The sequence below is a fragment of the Cannabis sativa genome, chromosome 1, assembly GCF_029168945.1.
Source record: "Cannabis sativa cultivar Pink pepper isolate KNU-18-1 chromosome 1, ASM2916894v1, whole genome shotgun sequence".
Taxonomy (NCBI): Eukaryota; Viridiplantae; Streptophyta; class Magnoliopsida; order Rosales; family Cannabaceae; genus Cannabis; species Cannabis sativa.
The window spans coordinates 8,552,725-8,563,670 of NC_083601.1; positions in this window are offsets into that span (position 1 = coordinate 8,552,725).

The following is a 10,946-nucleotide window of genomic DNA, read 5'->3' on the forward strand; positions in this document are numbered from 1 at the left end:
ATATAGATCACTTTCATAAATCTTTCTTGGATATCTTCTAGTGTTCCTTATTTGATTACATCTCAGATATCTCCCACTCAATAGCAGATGTCTGGTTAAATAATACTTTTAACCTCTTATTGTTTGGAGAGTTATCTAGTTGTGACTTATTGTATTAGTCTGAAACTTTAAGTTTCTTTTAAGACTAAATCATCAACATAGCAGACTAGTATTTGAAGTGAAAAATACTGCTAGAGATTAAGTAATCAAAATTAAGATACCATAAAATATTATGAGGATTAAGAATTCTTGGTTCAAGTCATTCGAATAGACTGAACTAGAGTTCTATTATCTTATTCTCATAATTCTGATAAGTTATATATCCACATGAATTGTTAGATTTGCTTTTCAGTAGTGTTCTTAAGTTCCTATCACAAGTGTCAACCTAATGAAGATGGGTAAAGAATTTTAAAAATCTCCCACTCAATTAAGGTAGTGTGAAACATTATCAAAGAACTTTTATAGGTATCATTATTTACTACAACAGTAAAACTAAATTGGAACATACAATCAAGATCAAGGATTTATACTGATAATAGCTAAATCATTATATTACTTCCATGTTTAAAGAAATATGTGTTACATAGGTTATTGTGGATAAACTCCACCCCTAAGTATATAGAGATTATGATCCACCCCTAAAGGTTGTAAAGATCATGATACTCTAAGTGTTATAAAGGTAATGTGGAGTTGAATACAATCCAGAGTTCATTAGATATAAAAGATCGTTGAACTACATAGTTTTCTTAACTTTTCTCTACCCCTATCAGATCAAAAGATCATTTTATTAAATAAATTCTTAATAATTGTATTAGAATTAACAACTATTAATAAACCCAGAATTAATTTCTAGTGTTTATTTAATATAACTCTATGAAGAGTTGTAAATATTATAGAATTTGCATCAATAATAAAAAACACTTACACATACAAACATATAAATATAATGTGGTAATTGTGTTGAAAGATAAAGTAAATCTCATAAATTGCAATTTGTTTGATTAGAAAATAAAATAAACTTTATAAATAATAAAAAAAAAAAATGTATTGCAACATTATGAGAAAAACGGGGATAAAACCCCTAACTAAAAGTCGAAATTCAAATTGTCTTTAAACTAAAACAATTAATTCAAAATTAGATAAATGAGCTTCATCTTCATCTTGGACGATCTTCACCCCTTGTCCAGCTTTCCGATCCAACTCATGAAGATAACATCTGAGTTGAAGTAGCTTGGCCTATAAGAAGAAGAAACAAATAAACAAAGTTAGTCCAGAATCAATAATCCAATTGGATAATAATTCACTAAAACTCTTAAAGTTTATAGAAAGAAATACCTTGTTTCTTTGCAAGAAGTTTAGGACATTGGGGTTTCCAATGACCTTTCTCATTGCAGTAGAAATACTTTCCTTTGAGTGCATCACCAGAAGTTGCAGCCTTTTTGTTTTTCATGGCTTTGGCACGCTTCTTGGTGTTTCTCCACTTCTTCTTAGACTTGGGTTTAGAAGCAGAGGCAACATTTGCCTCAGGTTTGACCGTCCCATTACCATTGCCAGAATTTTGAGGTTTACTCCCTTTCTTCTTGGGTCCTCCAATCAAATTTTCATATGTCTGAAGGTCATTGACTAACTCATGAAAGTCTATGTCCTTTTTATTCATGACATAATTTGATGTATAGGGCAGAAATGCTGGAGTCAGACTATTCAAGATAAGGCTTACTTGAGTAGTGTGATCCATTTCAGCACCATGATCCTGGGCTTCTTGGAAATAACTTGCCATGAGGAGAACATGATCACGCACGTTTTGATGGGGTTCCATCCGTGCATTGATGTATTTCTTAGTCGCGGCGAAGCGAGACTGAAGAGATGCCCTACCGAATAGCTCAGTTAACTTCGTCATAACTTCAGCGGCCTTTTCGGTTTTAGAAAACCGAGTTTTAAGGGTGTCAACCATGCTGGAAAGCATAAAGTATAGAGCTTTGTCATTTGCTTTCTGCCAACGCTCATACTTTTCTTTCACAGCTTTGGATGCATTGTCCCCCGGCACTTCTGGAGACGGCTCAGTTAACACAAACAAGGCACTTTCTCCTATGAGAGCAATATTAATGTTCTCATTCCATTTTGGAAAGTTAGATCCATTTAGCTTATTTTCGGTCAAGAGTGATAACATGAAATTCATCATGGTTATACAGGATACTACAAAATAATAAATAGAAATCAATAATGGTTTAACACAAAATCCAATTCAGAAATTATAAGCACATAGCATGTAGAAATGATAGGAGAAAATACTAAAAAAAATACAATTCTAAATAATTTCCAGGGTTTTTAGCAAACTGATATCAGTGTCCCGTTTAGGCGAGAGTCAAAGCTACCATCTATTGAATAGAGTTGTCAGCTCATCTAAAATGTTAAAGATTCTAGCAACCTTTTATTCGATCAAGATTGGAATCCAGCGTTGTCCCGTTTAGGCGAGAGTCAAGGCTATTCTATCTTATGAGCTTCTACCATTGTTTCATATTTTGCAAGTAAAATATAGTCGCCACCATTAGGGTGATCCATACCATATAAAACACTTACAAAGCTACTTATCTTTCGAGATTAAACGGTGCGAACTTGCTAATGAACGTTCCTCCATTAGGGAGGATTACTCACTAAAACAAACGCTATGTAAAACTAACAATGGAGATCGAATATAATAATAATAAAGCTCATTCTTTAAAATGTATTTTCTTTATTATTTTAATAAAATATATTCATTAAATATCGAATTTAGAATTAAAATTCTAAATAAGAATTTAATTTAATATTTATAAAATTATACTTAGATGGTGATTGAAATAAATTGAATTATTTCCATCTTAGTAATAATTTTGATATATAAATATTAAGAAAATTATTTAAGTTGTATTAATTTAAATTAATTTGCAACTTAAAATAAATTTTCATGAGAATATATTTATTGTATTTCGAAAAAGAAAGTATAAAACTATACTATTTTTCGAAAATACTTAAATAATAAATACTTAGAAAAAATACTTCAAGCAAAAATATCACCTATCTAGATTTTCCTCTTGACTAATTAATTCAATTTCTAATAATATACTTTAATTCATTTATTCTAAATTAATCTATAAATTAAAAAATCATTGATTTAAGTTGGTCCAAGAATTAATTAAAATAAATAATTAATTTATTTACAACTTAATCTATTTTTCAAGATAAATTCAAAATCATCTTGCATTATTAAATGCAATTTCGAAATTGATTAATAAAATAAAGAATATATTTTGAAAATTATTTAAATTTAAGTTGAAAAAATAAATTTCAACTTTAAAAAAAATAATTTTCTATTTAATTAAGTGTCATGAAAAAGAAATATTTAAGTATCATGATGAAAATCAACTTAGATATTTAATTTTTCAATTTAATTAAATGTATTAAATTCAAGAAATAAACAATTAAGTGTAGAGAAGGCTTAATTATTAATTTCTAGTTTAATACTAGGAAAAATATACTTAAATAAATTGTACCAAAATTAATTATTTAAATAATTAATTTTACAATGTATAATATTTTCCTACTTAATATTAGAAATAAAAAGTAGTCTAGAAATTACTATCTAGAAAATATCTTATTTCACTAAGTATCTTTTCCACAAAAATTTGAAAAATATCTAATTTAAGTTACAATAGAAAAATTCTAGAACTTAAGTATTTTCAAATTTAAATTTAATTAAATATCAAAAAATTAAGTTGTAACCACTTAATTTGAAAAATATTCCATTTTAAGTTTAAAAATAACTTAAAAAATATCTTAAGAATCTTTAATAACTAATGCCTAGAATTCCTCAACTTAATTTTAAATTTAAATAAAATATTCAAATTTAAGCTAGATAAGAAAAATCAGTTAATATAACTAATTTATAACTTAAATAGGAATATTTAATTAAATAAGCTCCAGAAAGAATCTAGTTAGTTAAAATTCTTTATTTAATTAAATACAAGAAAAATACAAATAGTTTGTCTAGAAATAATATATAAAACTAAGAGTGTTTTTCTTAAAATTAACTTTAAGATATGAAAATAAATTTCATATATTTTAAAAGTTAATTATGTTGCTAATCAATTTTATTAGGTTAAACTAATTTAATTAACCTAACACAGTTATTCAAATCAGGAAAATGGGCCTTCACAATTGGGGTAGTTCATGTGAGGGGGAGCTGGGTTCAGTATGTCGTACCCACTTCTAATGGCCCCAACTCTCACACAAGGCCTAAAAGAGAGGAATTTAACCTTAAAATAAATAACTGTTATTAATTGAGTAAGTCTTAAACCTAAATGGACCTAAATAAAATTTATCATGGTGTGACATTTTATTTAGCAACAACCTATATGCATCTATATAATAAAATAAACATATAGGCTCACACAGGCACACATTTGGATGGATCCTATCATGTTGCTAGGTCATACACAGATGAAAGAAGATTGTAAAATTTACCTGTTACAAATTATTTACTTGACCAATTGAACCATGGGTTAAAATTAGATTATTGGATCTGTCAACAAGTTAACCATGGCTATTTGCAATCAAGCAATAATAGGTTTTATAAAACTTACAAACAAGCTAAAACACATACTCCTACAACAAGGTTAGCTGGATAGTTGGATGTAGGATTTATTTAATTTTAAATAATTAAATTTCGAAAAATAATTAAATAATAAAAAAAATATTTATTTTTCGAATTAAAAAAAAATATATATTTTCGAAATTAATAAAAATAAAATAATATTTAAAATTAAACCTACAATTTTGAAAAATTAGGTTTCAACTAACCTAAATATCATTTCAAAATTTGCTAACTACTTTTAAAAAATTAATGTTATTTTATAAATTAAATATTCAATAAAAATTAAAAAAGATAAATAAATATCTTTTTCAGATCTTATGATTTAATTTAAATAAATAAAATAACAAAATTTAAAAGTTAACAAAATATCTTACTTCTGTTTAAAATATCATGATTATAGTTATCTTATTTTAAATTTAAATAAGGTCAAATTATTTAAAAAAAAATATTTAATTTAAAAAAAAAAATTAATATGTGACCTTAAATTTAAAAATAAGATAAGAATAATCAAATTTAAAAATACGATAGATAATTAAGCAAAAAGATAGATATTTACTATTTTCAAATTCAAATTACACTAATATTATGAATTAAATTAAAAAAAAAATAATTAATTTAATTATGATATTTAGAATTGAAATAGGAATAGTAAATGTCTAAATACAAAACTACACAAAAAATCGGAAGTTAAATCCATGAAATAGCATGAAAAATCGAAGAAAAACGAAAAAAATGCGAGCTGTACGGACAGTATGCTAAGCATACTGCCCGCACGCACAAATGGGAGTGCATGGCCGAGCAAGCTCGGCGCTGGGGAAGGGCTGCAGGATTTCCGCGCGCGCAGGGACAAGATTCAGATAGGAAGCTCGGTCGAGCACTGTCTGAACGCGCGCTGTCCGAGGGTGTCACCCTCGTCCGCGCGCGTGGCCTTGTTGCATGACCATGATTTTTTCCGAAACTTCAAAAAATCACAACTAATTCAAATTAAATCGAAATTGAGTTATGTAAAAAAGTAAATTGCTTAATTTTGTCCATACTATCCAATAAAATAATTCGAGAAACAGAACTTCAATTATTTTTTACGAAAATTCACAAACATCAATCAATCATCATATAACACATAACACAACATGAAACCATCCAAATCACAAACAATCGTTTTAAAGTCCAAATTACTTGCAAGCAAATCAATTACCATGGCTCTGAGGCCAGCTGTTGGAATTTATTTGACCAGAATCTTAGATCTACTCACAAGTATGTTGTTTAACACCCTAAATATGAACTTTCTAAAATAATAAATAAACACATATAAAGTTAAGAAAACCTTACATTGATGGCAGCGGAATAATGTCTCCTTCCACTCAGATCTCTAACTCTTGTATCCTTTCTGTGGCAGAGTATTATCAAGATCTGAGCCCGAATGTCCTTCTCTTTGTGTGTGATCCTTCACAGTCTTCCAATCTATGATTGAGGTACCACTTGCTGTGTGTGGGCACTACTCTATCACTGAGGGTTTCGAAATTTAGAAGAGGAAAAGAGAGAGTGTAGGTTCGGCTATAGAAGAGAGAGGGAAAGCTCAGTTTTCTGAAAAAGTAATTTTCTGACCAAAAGCTTGTTGAAAACTTATGAAAACTTGTTATTTGACTGAGACATCACTTTCTATTTATAGGCAACTACTAGGTTAAGGTTAGTAATTATTTGGCATTAAAATAATGAAAATATCAATTTAAAAAACCATCCCAAGTGGCCGGCCATAGGTGTTAATGGGCCTCACTTGGTTTTTGCAGTTTTCACAAATTTTATTTCTATTTTCTCAAAAACGCCAATTTTCCAATTCTAACAATTTAAATGTCAAAACTAATTATTTAATAACTAAAATAGATTAATAAATAATATTGTCATTTAATTTAATTATTAATTAGACATATAAAGTCTATTAATAAATAAATAAACCTAGAATCTCTTTTCTTTACAATTTCACCCCTGCTTAGTGAAAATTCACAAATTAGACATAGTCTAATTTTAGAACTATAATTGATTAATCACAAATCAATTATTGAGTCTTACAAGCAGTATAGTCTCAACTAGAATGGGGATCATGGATCTATATGCTGAGCTTCCAATAAGTGAACTGAATTTACTAGGTAAATCCCTACTTATTAATTCTTCGTTGAATCCACTCTTAGAACTTAGAATTGCACTCTCAGACTTATATAGAGCATATTATATGTTCCACGATATAGATATGCTATCTCATTTAACCATTGTTATAATCTTATTGTGATCAAAGATCCTCTATATAGATGATTTACATCGAGATGGGATAATTTTACCGTTCTCACCCCTCAACGTATTTTGCCCCTTAAAACACTTAGCTACCTGTAAATGATGTTCAGTGATCTAAGAATTAGTCACTTAAACAAGAGCTCATCCATTTACTTCTATTTAGCTAAGCTCGAAGGGAATCATCACTTAACTTCTATACACCAGTAGAAGCTATAGATTCCATATTTATGTTCAACACTCCCACTCAATCATACTATCATGTTCCCAAAATATACGTATCAGCCTGACCCAAAAGTAGGCTTAACTAATAAATCAAAGAACATGAATAACACTCCTGAGTTGAGCCTAAGCATATCAGGATTTAGATTCTTTTAATCTTAAGATCAACTACTGATATTGACTTGGAAAGATATGACGGTAAGTTTATAATATCTTAACTAAGTTGCAATATCGGTCCAGTCCAATATATACTCCATACATTCGAAACTAGTATACTTTACCAATGTCCTGGAAAGAACATAACACTTACTCCAAGTGTAAGTACACATCATCGCTGATTATCACATTAGTGTAAATCCAAAACACTGATGAAACAGGGACTTAGTCTTTTGATTCATATGATCACAATCACATTCCACTGTGTTGACGATACTGTAATTGTGAATAAACATATGATCTGGACTTAACTGATTTTGTGTGTAAATGTAATAAACATATTAAACCATTAGCATGTAAAACTCATGCAAACATAAATCACTTCAAATTTCTTATATTGATAACTAATCAGATTGTAAAGGGTTTTATTTAGGGCACAAAACCCAACATTGATGTCCCAAGCCGCACCTGCTACTACTACTGCTACTGTCGTGAATTGTGGGAAGGAAAATTCAAATCCAAATGTGCAAACCAAAAGACAAAATGAAGGGCCTTCACTGCGCCAAACTCTTAAGAGATGTAGAGGAACAATTACTAATGACTTACTTCCAACCTTGTCAGTTGGAGAGGAGGATCAACTCCATGTTTCCAATGATTTTATGGATTCTGTGGGTGAAAATGACAATTCAGCGGAGACTGCCTCGCAGTCCCGCCAGCAGCCATGAAAATTGTAAGCTGGAATGCTCACGGTTTGGGGAACCCGAGAACCATTCGCAAACTCCGTTTGCTTGTCAAAGAGCAAACCCCCGATGTACTTTTCATTATGGAGACTAAGTTAGCTTGTAATTCTATTTCTCGTATTAGAAATCTTTTACTTTTTAATCATGGACTTGAAGTCCCTAGAGTAGGTTTTAGTGGTGGTCTTATGTTACTTTGGAAGGAAGATGTCGATGTAACTTTGCAATATTTTAATATAAATGTCTTTGATGGTTATATGGCTGTCTCGAATGGTCCTAAATGGCACTTTATAGCTTTTTATGGGGATCCTACAGTTCAAAACCGACATATAACTTGGACCCTTTTAAAAAGAATAAAAGATGTTGCTCCTGTACTCCCTTGGATGGTTATTGGTGATTTTAATGAGATACTTTCAAATTAAGATAAACTTGTGGGAGGATTGCGAAATGAAAAACAATGGATGATTTTAGGGAGACTTTAGACACTTGCTCATTGCACCAGCAACCTTTTGAAGGTGATAGGATTACTTGGATTAAGGGTAGGCACAATGCTAATGCTCTTAGGGAGCGGTTGGACTGGTGCGTTACAAATGATCATTGGAATACCACCTTCAAACCTATGACTACGACACATTTGGATTACTACTCTTCGGATCATAGAGCCATAGCTGTTACTGTCAATTACCTTTCATCAAACCAGGAAAAACAAGCACAAAAAACCAGATTCAGATTTGAAAAAGTCTGGTTGAATGAACCAGACGTTGCCTCAATTATTCGTGCACATTGAACTGATACTTCTAGTGGTGCAATGGATGAATTTTTAACCAATTTGCAATCTTGTACTGATGCTTTACAGCAATGGCATGTTAGAAAGTTTGGAAATATGAAGAAAAACATTTCTAATATGCAGCAAGAGGTTTCTCAGCTTAATAATGCAGCTGCTAGATCAGATTCAACCATGGCTGACTTGAAAAATTTTGAAGCAATATTAGATGAAGTGCTTGAATAAGAAGAAACTTATTGGCATCAGCGTTCAAGAGTGGATTGGCTTCAATGTGGGGGCCAGAACACAAAATTCTTTCATGCTCATGCCTCATCCAGGAAATCAAAAAATGTTATCAAATCCTTGATTAACTCTCAAGGAATTTCAGTTACTTCCAACGCAGATATGACAAATGTGATTTGTGACTATTATACAAGCTTGTTTGCCTCTGATGGTGTTGATCCTCATACTTTGCAAGATATTCTTTCTGCTGATCCAGCCACCATTACACAAGACATGAACCGGTCTTTAACTGCTCCTTTTTCCAGCAATGATGTGTATGATGCTCTTAAATCAATGAGCCCTGACAAAAGCCCAGACTGTGATGGAATATTGTTGGTCCATCTGTTACTAACCTTGTTCTTGGTGTCCTTAATGAGGGCCATGACTTGACAGATCTCAACAAGTCAATCATCACTTTGATTCCCAAGGTGACCAATCCGGCTTCCATGAATGAATATCGTCCCATAAGTTTGTGCAATGTCATTTACAAACTTATTTCTAAGACCATTGTCATCAGATTCAAGAAAGTGCTTCCTTTCGTGATATCTGAAACACAATCAGCGCTTCTTTTGAATAGGCTTATTACTGATAACATCTTAATTGCTTTCGAGCTCTTAGATCATCTAACGCACAGACATCAAGGTAGGATTGGATACTCGGCCTTAAAGTTAGACATGAGTAAAGCATTTGACAGGGTTGAATGGAAATATCTAGAGGCAATTATGATTAAGATGAGGTTTGATTATCATTAGACTTCACTGATTATGAGGTGTATATCAACCAACTCTTTCTCATTCTCTCTTAATGGTGAGGCGGTTGGTCATGTTACACCTCATAGAGGTTTGCGTCAAGGTGATCCTCTATCTCCGTATTTGTTTCTTATATGCTCTAAGGGTCTTTCTAGACTTTTGCAAGCAGAAGAACAAGCTGGAATGCTGAAAGGACTTCGATTGACTCATAATTCACCCTCGGTATCTCACTTACTCTTTGTGGATGATAGTTTATTGTTCTGTCAAACTAATGAACAATCGGCCACATCAATTAAAAGGTCCCTTGATACATATCACAAAGCTTCAGGGCAAGTGCTTAATAATGATAAATCTGTCATGTCTTTCTCGCCCAACACTTCTCAAGCAGCCCAAGATTTTTTTGCTCAAACACTTCACATGCCCATTACAAAATGCCATGAACGATATATGGGATTACCCTCTTACTCAGGACGTGACAAGCAGGAACTTTTTAGCGACATAAAGGAAAAAGTTTGGAAGCTATTACATGCTTGGAATGAGAAAATATTTTTCAGTTGGAGGAAAAGAGGTGCTATTGAAAGCTGTGGTTCAATCCATTCTCACTTACGCATGAGTTGCTTCAAGCTTACTAAGAAGTTTTGTGATCAGTTAGAGAGTATGATGGCCAATTTTTGGTGGGGTAGTAATCAAAATGGCACAAAAATTCATTGGAAGACATGGAAATCTCTTTGCAAGTCAAAGTATGAAGGAGGTATGGGATTTCGTTCTTTTGTTCACTTCAATCAAGCACTTTTGGCTAAACAAGCATGGAGGATTTTTGATATGTCGGATACCTTGTTGAGTAGACGGCTCAAGCATAGGTATTTCTCAAATTGTTCTTTTCTTGATGCAAACATAGGTCACTCACCATCTTTAACTTAGCAAAGTATTTGTTGGGGTAAGGAATTACTACTAAAAGGACTTCGGTATAAAATTGGTGATGGAATTCATGTGGATTGTGGGAAGGATCCTTGGATACCAAGCCACAATGATTTCAAACCAGTTAGTTTTTTGGTTTCTAATTCAATGTCAATCTCTAGCTTCAT